General features: G+C 42.1%; 1 long non-coding RNA gene across 1 annotated transcript; it reads right to left on the bottom strand.

Moving 5' to 3' along the window:
- Window positions 1–3,346: 3,346 nt before the first annotated feature.
- On the bottom strand, window positions 3,347–7,804 carry LOC109312238. The gene is made up of 3 exons (XR_002101768.1): window positions 7,715–7,804; window positions 5,282–5,285; window positions 3,347–3,358 (listed from the first exon to the last, which is right to left on the bottom strand). It is a non-coding gene; the product is annotated as an uncharacterized LOC109312238 (long non-coding RNA).
- Between the last annotated feature and the right edge of the window lie 1,707 nt (window positions 7,805–9,511).

Raw genomic sequence — 9,511 nt, 5'->3', positions numbered from 1 at the left:
CTCTGTCAACCAAGAAGCGCTGTGAAGGATCTTTCTGAAGTATGGATGCCCACAGAAATTTATCACCTTTCTTTGCCTGTTCCATGATGGTATGTGAGTGGTGTTTCCCAGTAACACATCTATCACAGATCCCCTTAAGGTTAAAATGGAAGTTAAGCAAGGCTGCTTCATTGATCCCAAACTCTTCACAATATTACTTACATCTGACCACCAACAAGCTTCCACTCAGAGTGAAGCTAAACTACCAGATGATGGTAGCTCTTTAATCTCAGCTGACTCTGAGCCAACACCAAGATTACCCCAACCTCAATCATTGAGTTCCAGTAAGTTGATAGTGTTGTAGTGTGTGCTCAGTCAGAAGCAGACCTTCAGGCAATCATTGACATCTTTACTAAGGCATATAAGAAAATTGGACGCATGGTTAACATTCAGAAGACTAAGATTCTCCATCAACAAGCTTTTAATGAGCAGTCCCCACTTCCAGTAATTCATATTTATGGTGAGATTCTGGAGAACGTTGAGTATTTCCCATACCTCAGAAGCCATCTCTCATGGAAGGCTGAGATCAACAAAGAAATCCAACATTGCCTCAGATGTGCGAGTACAGCCTTCAGACACCTGAGGAAATTAGTATTTGAAGATTGTGAAATCAGATTCAAAATTAATCTCATGGTTTATAAGCAGTCATGATCCATACCTTACTGTACCAAGCTAAATGGTGGATGACAACACCTCAAGGTGATAGAGAAATACCATCCACACTGCCTTAGGAATATCCTTTGAATCCAGTGGGAAGACAAACATACCAACATTAACATCCTCTCACAAGTAAACAGCATGAGCATCAAGGCAATGATCATTCAGCATCAACTTTGCTGAGCTGGCCACATCATCTGGATGTCTGACTCCAGGCTTCCAAAGCAAGTTTTAATTTTCCAGCTCAATCAACACATACACTCAAGAGGAGGGCGGGGAATGCACTTCAAGGACATCCTCAAGGCCAACTTGAAAAATGCAACATTGACATCAACTCATGTGAGGCTGTCACCCAGAAAGAGTTTTCTTCAAGGATCTCAGTACTTTGAAACCTCACAATGACAACAGGAAAAGTAGTAGTGGCAGAAACAGAATGGCATGGACTGAATCAGGAATCCAGAGTCATCCACCCATTGAGGAAACACATGCCTAAGTTTCAGTAGACCCTGTCAATCCTGGACTGGCCTCCTTATTCCACAATTGTCTTTTCTTATCTTGTGGCCAAAGATAAGACAATTGTGGAAGATAATCATCCTTGACTGTGAAGGATTGCTGCTACTGATGAGCAGTTATAATGTCAAAATCCAAGCAGTGCATATTAACTACCCACAAAGTACAGTTGTCAAAGATATAAGGAGCTTTGCATTGACTTCATGTGATGCACTGACATTGTGTTGGCTCTCTGGACAGGAATGAAAGTCTACCTAAAGCATAAGCTCCTAATCCACCTTGAAAATTATTTTCATTAGATTATACAAAATATTTTAAATTCATTTCAGGAGGGTAAGGAAATCACACCACTAATTAAACACACATTGTTTATCAGTTATATAAAGTAATTCTTAGTATGTGAAAATATACCTTACAGCATGTTCCACTATAATATGTATTTTATGTACACTGAAAGTCATATGAACTGGCAAAATAACAAATCCTTTTAGCAATGAAATCAGAAGTTAAATAATGGAGACAGGAGTATAGAAAAATAAAATACTTTGTCATGCAAACTCCTATTTATCAAACAAGGGTTTTTTTAATATCATATTAAGCATTTTAAGTGTTCCTTGGCATCCTTCATTTTTCTCTGAGATCTTGCTCATTTACTGGTTAGGGGAAAAAAGAGAGAGAATTAGTTTTTATTTATATTTCTTTGAGAGCAGAAAAAAGACATAGGCATGACTAGGGGAACTATCTAAGCCATTGCAGACATGGGACTTAAGCATGTGCTTAAAGTTAAGCATTTACCAAATAAATACTTTGCTGAAAACCAGTCTTTTAGTTTCTCAGATATACCATTTGAGGAAATGTATGGATATTTTGTTCTACAGAGAATATCCATTATTGATGAATTTGACTTTCTGAAGAATAGTTGAATGGCCATATATGCAGTTATCTCAAATATTAGAAAAATCAGTTTCCACCTGAAGTTTTAGGTGTAGCAAATACTACAGACTATCATTTTTTACCTTGAAATTTGCTTCTCTTTCCTTTTCTGTACTATGACTCTATGAATATATAATGTCACATAACAGACCTGATGCACACTATTTATGACTGAAGTGGAATGAAGACCTAGGTATCCAGATGACAGTATCCCAAGGGAAATAAGCAATTCACAATATTCAAATATCAACGATTGAACTTGGACTTTATCTTATACAAGAAAGATCATTTTTGTCTGTTTTGGGCTCCATGTAAACTTAAAAACTAAACATACTACCAGTATAAAAACATTAGAGATATTATATATTGCAAACAATGTTTGGTCACATGTTCTGGCCATGCCTTACAATTTCTTCCAAAAATAATTGATAATAACTAGAGTTAACATGTTTTTGAACACAGCACTGATACCTTTGGCAAATGTGTTCTTGGGTACATCCCTAAGGAATTCAAACTGAATGCTCAAATTGCACACCTACAGTGGTCTTATTAGTGTAATGCAAAATTATGTTACTGTATTGGAAGAGTAGGACATCTCCAAAGGCCAAAATCTGGAACAATGTGATGGCACGTTTGGCAACTGTGGAAAAAGTCATGTTTAGCAGACATAATGGCTTTGAAAAGTTTAGTGTAATTTAGAAAGAAAGATTATTTTGGCAATTAGAATATTAGTCTTTACATGCACTCTGTCTCCAAATCTTGATACTGCATTAAAACAAAGCAATAAAAATCAACCTTAAAAGGAACTTAAGGGCGGAGACTCAATAATTTTTTATCTGAACTCCATTTAAGGATGAATTTGTTCCAAAAGAAAATAAATAAAAGTTTATAGTAAAACAAACAAACAAATAAATTAATAAATTGTAACAGGGCCTGGCCCTGCTACTATGGATGTGGAGTAGGGTGACCACCCATCCCTAATTGGGCAGGACAGTCCCGGAATGAGATCATTAAGTCCCAGTCCCGGGCTGCATGACTCTGGGACAGCATTTGTCCTGGATTCATAGCATCATGCAGGGATCTGGGTTTCCCCTTGCAGGAGGGCAAGAATCAAGCTTGCAAAGGACTGCTGGGAGCAGAATGCAGGGGTGCCATGTGCATGTAGGCACTCACACACATGGACATGGTCTGGAAGATAAATGGACAGCCTGGAATGCAGCTCCCTGCACGTACATCTATGCGGGGAAGGGTGTGGTGCGGAGGGTACACAGGGGAGCAGATCAAGGCCTCCACGGTGAGCGAGGTAGTGGGGGTGCTGCTCAGCCAGGGAAGTGCATGGGGCCACAGGGCCAGGGGAAGGAGCAGGACAGCCATAGGCAGCTCATCCAAGGGTATGGGGGATGTGTGGGGTCAGCTCTCTGCTGCTGTGTGCACTCCCCAAGGGGGCATGGGCAGCACATGCCCCCCTCCAAATTGTATGCAGTGTTGGGGTGGATGCATGCTGCCTGCTACAGGCTTGGGGCTCCCTTCCCTGCTGCCTTTCCCCTGGAAGCCCTACACTGCCATAGCGGTTCACCCCCAGTAGCAGCAGGGAGCATGGTAGCATGGAGTTGTGCTGCCCAGTGCTGCCAGGAAGGCAGGGGGCACCTGGCATGTTCAGGGCTCCTGTGGGTAGAGCCACAGGGTGGGGAGCCCTGAGCCTGCAGGATGCAGCCTGCATCCACCCCAGCCCTATTTGGCTCTGGTCCAGCCATGCCAATGGCAGGGGCGAGGAGAAGTAAGGCAAGTATCCCACCTTCTAAGCTGAAAAAGGCAATCACCTTGGTCCAGAGGGGCCCGAAGAGCCCCACACCCTGAAAGCATTCCCTCTAGGGTTACTGTATTTCCAGTATCAAAAAAGAGAACACCTGCAGGGGAGAGGGGAAGGAGGGGAGACAAGGGTCTGTGGGGAGATGGGGGAGAGGGGGAAGGACTATATGATTGTGGGGAGGTAGCGATATGCTTGGGACCTGCCTCACTCCTAAGCCACAGCCTCCCAGCCCTGCTGCTGCCTCTCACACTTGACTGACTGTACCCTGCCCTCCAGCCCTGCCAGTGCCTCTCACTCCCATCCCACAGCCCATTGCTGCCCCAACCGTGTCAGTGTCCCTCACTCCCGATCCACAGCCCCCGCCCCCCCAGCCCTGCTGCCCACACAGCTCTCATGTGTGCACACATGCACATGCACACACCCACTGTCTCTCTGAGCAGGTGCCAGTGTCCATGAGCCCATGCGCAGAGCATGTGATCCCCCAACAGCCAATCACCTTGCCATGCAGCCCCAAGCAACCAAGCTGCAAGTGCCAGGGAAAAGTCAGAGGCAGAGCAAAAACTTGGACATTTGCTTGCATTTTAAAAACCTGCCTGGACAGGAGGACAAGAGGCCAAAAAAGAGCACGTGTCCAGGAAAACCCAGACATATGGTGATCCTAATTCCCCCACACCCGCCGGAGAGCTGGAGGGACTCAGTAGAGGCAAACCTCCCATCAAGGGAGCTAACCCAAGTGTGAGGAGTGAGGGAGAGCCAGCCACATGAACCAGCGGGGGGCAGGGGGGAAATAAAAGGATGCTGAAAGCAGCCTCACTGGCTGCACCAGCAGAAACCAAGGCTTCCCAGAACTTGAGGTTAAGGAGGTCTAGCAGCTGCAGGGAGGGACTGTGAGCACAAGTTCTCTTTTGTTCATTTGCTCGTTTGTATAAGCCCTGCAGATCCTCAAAGCCTCTGAAAGATAAGAGGCTACAGGGCAAGTAAAGCCTGGGAGAAGCCTTGCAAGCTCAAGGCATGAAACCAGTGAAAAACCAAGTAGCAGTTTATTTGTTTAACTTTGCATTTCTTCCAACCCGGGATGGTGGTGCTGTGGTCTTAACTCAGGTGCAGCAGAGGTGAGGACACTTAACGGTGGGTCTTTAGCTAAAGCTAGCAGCAAAAGTAAAAGTGGTCAGCTGGGGGGTGCCTGACCAAACATGCTGCGCTCTGCTTTGCACAAAAGCTACCTATAACAGCATACAAAAAGCCAAAAATGGGAAAGGTTATAAGAAATACTAAAATTTTCTACAAATTGTGAAGAGGAATCTTTCTAAGATTGTAATCAGACTATGTGACCAGGCTGTTTCAGACGTCCATGCATTCTGAACTGGGCTAATCAACTCGTGTGCCACACCCATCATCCCAACATCTGCAGAGGGACATGAAAGCATTTTTGTTCCTGCTTCTGCTAAGAAGACTGGGAGGAGTTAAGGAATAAGCAGAGTAGTAGGTCAGCAGAAATGTCTTTAATATTTTTCTCTGGAGATAACCTCTTTTCTCCCCCAGTTTCAAGGCCTAGGATATAATTATCTCTTCTTCCAGATGAGAAAGACTGGACACGTTTCATATAAGAACCTGTCAGTGGTGGTCCACACTGACAAGTACCTAAGAGCCTGAAACAAAGATCCAAAATCACTTTGGTCCTTTATGGAGCACAGACATCACTATTAAGTACTATAAATCCTAATGCTAGTGTATGGATGGGGGGTGGGAGAGCGTTACAAGAAGAAGAATAAAAGCTGAGGTTAGTTTGGTTTATTTTTTAAATAATGTAAACATTGATAGCCAAAAACAGTTGTAATAATAAGCTCAAAATATGTTGTAAATTGTGGAAATAAATGTCGAAACTATCATTTGTCTGTGTTTAAAACAAGAAATCACATGATCAATTCAACAGAATCATGACTAATATTCTAGCATGATCCATTCACGAAGGAGTATGCCCTTTTCTAAAAAGAGAAAAGTTTTACATTAATCAGAGTACATTAAGCAGAGTATTGCATTCTTAGTTATTATTATTATTTCTGGCTTCCTGTAAGTCATGCTACACATAATAATCCTTGCTATGATGTCACTTGCCATCATCTAGCATGAAAACAAGTAAATGACATTAATCATCCCTTATGCACAATCTTAATTTTTCCAAATTATTTTTATAAATATCTTTTCCCTTGTTTGTGCTAGGCAGTAACTAGAAAGAGCAATTCTGCGAACTTCACACATGTGTTAAAATAATAATTAGCTATCAACAGAAAATGTATATTTGGAGAAAAACAATGTAACATAAGAAAGGTTAATTGACTGTTTCTCTGCATTTAAAGAAGCACCATCTGTCTGAAACAGGAACTGGTTTTTATTATTATTTATTTTCTTGAAGCTCACTTAACAGAGAAGCAGTTTAATGAAATGACCCTCTACTAGCTAAAACCTCTGCAGTGGGATATACCAGTGTCAGACAGGCAAAGAAAAGGGGTAAAAGAAGTTGAGAGGAACATTTATCTCTCTTAATACATGTGGGCAGGAAACTTAGCCAGGCAGAGAGAAGAATTCAACGGAGTACAGGAAAGTCAAAAGAGCAAAATCCCAGGCAATGAAGGCTAAAGAGAGAAAGGGCTATAAGAAGAAGATAGGACAGGAGGAGCAAGGAGTACAGAGTGGAGTGGAAAAAAAAGTTAAAACCTGGACCCAGCTAGACTGAGAAACAGTACTGGTCTGAGACTGTTTGTGGGGGCAAACTGAAGAGAAGGGCAAAAGACATTTTCAGTTCACTACACTTTCTTTTATGCTGGGGAGGGGTGCTATTTTGAAGCTGGAAAGATACAGTTGGCAGAATGGATCATACCAGGTCCTAAATATAAGATGTTGGTGAAAAGGTTGCTCTGGACTGGTAAGTCTATCAGAATCTGATTCATCATAGTTCTATGGGGAAAAATTGCAAAATATTAGAGCGAAATGCTATCGCTCTGGTTTAGCATCATTTTAAACACACTTTGTACTTACATGTGAACACAAGTTGCAGGGCAAAGAAGCAGCAATACCATTCTTTCCACACATTCTTCCTCAAAAATAATCTCCAGTGTAGAAATAGACAGAATGATCACAAGTTTATCAGAAATATAGAGAATGATTCTTCACATTCCAGGCCTTACTGCTAATCTCCATTTGTTTTGTATCAATACAAGATGACTGCTCCTTATGCTCCACACTCACCATTATGCTTGTATACTAGATATAGTAAAGGACAGAACATCATAAGACTGTTACTTAAAAGTCAGCTACTTCATTGCTTTCTTCTTTATCAAGACATATATCCAAGGAGGAAGAAGTGAAATGATATTCAGTCTTTTTTTTCATAAGCAGATGTCTCATAATTGAAAAGTTGCTCTACATGAACACTAGAAAAGGAAGGAGTAAGTACGGAGATGTTACCGAAGTGGGCCTATGGCTATAACAGGAACCCTTACCCTGTTACTGATTTTAAGGGAAAGAGAGACAAGGAGGGCAGAGGCTAAGAAATGACAGAGATGAAGTTAAGAAAGGAGGTCTCTTTAAAGATGCAATGGGGCAGTGATTAAATGATTAGCAGCTTGTTCACAGGTGCTCAGAGCCTAGGAAAGGGAGGACAGACACCTGGCTACTTAAACCTCAACTGGAGGACAGGAAAGTGGGGAGAGAAGAGTATTTTTGTGGGGTTGGAGTCAGCATCTGTAGAAGAGAAGGAGAAGCCACAGCTTGGAGTTCCTGAAACAGAAGTGTGATGACCCAGCCACGGGGAAGCTGAGAGGGAAACTGCTGAGCAAGGAAAGGCCTACAAGTGAGGCTTTATTGCCTAGGGAGAGAGTAATGTTGGAAAGAACACTGTTTTTAATTTAGAAAATTATTTTTTGTATATTACCAGAGACTGGAATTTGTGGGTGCTAAGTGGATGCTTAGTTCCTTGCTTTCTTTTGTTTGCCTTATTTATGGAATCTATTTCTTTAGTTGGTTTTGTAGTGTTGCAATAACTATCATTGCTTTTATTGCTTAGATTGTCATTTTTCTTTTTATATAATGAAATATTTAGCCATTAAGATAAAGTTAATCTTGTTATGATTTACTTTTTATAATATTTTGATCAGTCATTATTAGTGTTCTGGAATTAACCATCTATTTTAAATTTCCCGTTGCGTAGCATAAATATATTTTTCCTGTTGGTCTCATGATTTTAGATATATTTGACCTTTTGGTCTCATGATTTTAGAACTTAAATTTAGTATAAGGAAAATGCTTGTGTAAGGTTTGTGGTATGTCTGGCTTATGTGGAAAGAGGTAATGAAAGAATGAATTATATATGTATATGTGTGGCAACATGAAGGAATACAGTCATCTTGCAGCAGGTGAAAACAGCCGTCTGTGGTTTAACAGATGAAGGCTGCGCGATGTCAAGTCAGCAGTTAAGGATTACCAAATACTAGATCATGTTTCATCCTGACGGCTGAAGACTGCAAGCAATGACCCCCTGAAGATTGCAGACCACAAAGTCAAAAGATCATGTCCTACCAATCCCAGCCTGCCAACAGGACAAGGAGAATGACCTTCATGTCTGACTTGGTGGAATCCATAGGTTTGAATGAACAGCTATTACTGTATAGAATGAGCACAAAGTCAAGGCTTTGGGTCTTTCCACCTGCAAGGAGTTTTGGATGCGTCCAACAAGACCTGACTCCATCCTTCGTGGTTGGTCTGGCTGGCCACCAGACTGACTTGAGTGATTTTAGAACTTGATAACACTGTCTGTGTGTGTGTTTGTTTCTTTTGTATGAATGAATGAGTGAAGCAAATAACCTTTGTGTTCTTTATTCATTGCCTGTTTAGTGTTCCAATAAATGTGGCATTGTGCCTTATCCCCTGATGAGACTCCTGCTTGTTTTTAATTCACACTGTATGCCTTGTGTGCACAATAGTTTTGGGTGTTAAAAGCAGACTGGCAAAGTTTGCACATGACACCAAATTATGGACTCAAGTGTCCAGGGTCTGGAATAGACTCCCTCCAGATGTGGTACACTCACTTACACAGGATATCTTCAAGAAACATCTAGGCACTCATCTGACCCCAGCAGTCTTTCCTGCCCAAGCACAGAGGGGCTGGACCTGATGATCTCAAAAGGTCCCTTCCAGCCCCTAGCATCTATGAATCTATGAACTAAACCTGTGGTTTGGGTTTGGGATATTGGGGAGGTGGAGGCTCCAGTGCTGTCCTAGAAGTGCTGGAGATAGGACCTGAGGGTCTAGAGCCAAACAGTGCCTGAGAATGGCAGAGATGGGTCTGGGCCCAGAAGCCAAAACCGAAACAATGGACCTTGAGCTAATAGTGTCCAGGCAAAGAAGAAGGGTTAAGGCTAGCAGATTGAGACCCCAGTGAAGTTTACAGGTGCAAGAAGGTTTGACAACCAAGGAAGGAGATGGAAAAATGAACCCAAGCGAGGGAACAAACCATGAGCTCAGGATGGAGAAAGAAGAGGCAGAACCCTAGCGAATACCACACCC

This window comes from Crocodylus porosus, unplaced genomic scaffold, assembly GCF_001723895.1.
Source record: "Crocodylus porosus isolate Cpor-Errol unplaced genomic scaffold, CroPor_comp1, whole genome shotgun sequence".
NCBI lineage: Eukaryota > Metazoa > Chordata > Crocodylia > Crocodylidae > Crocodylus > Crocodylus porosus.
The sequence above is the reverse complement of the archived record's forward strand: the minus strand, read 5'-3'. Positions and strand labels throughout refer to the sequence as shown.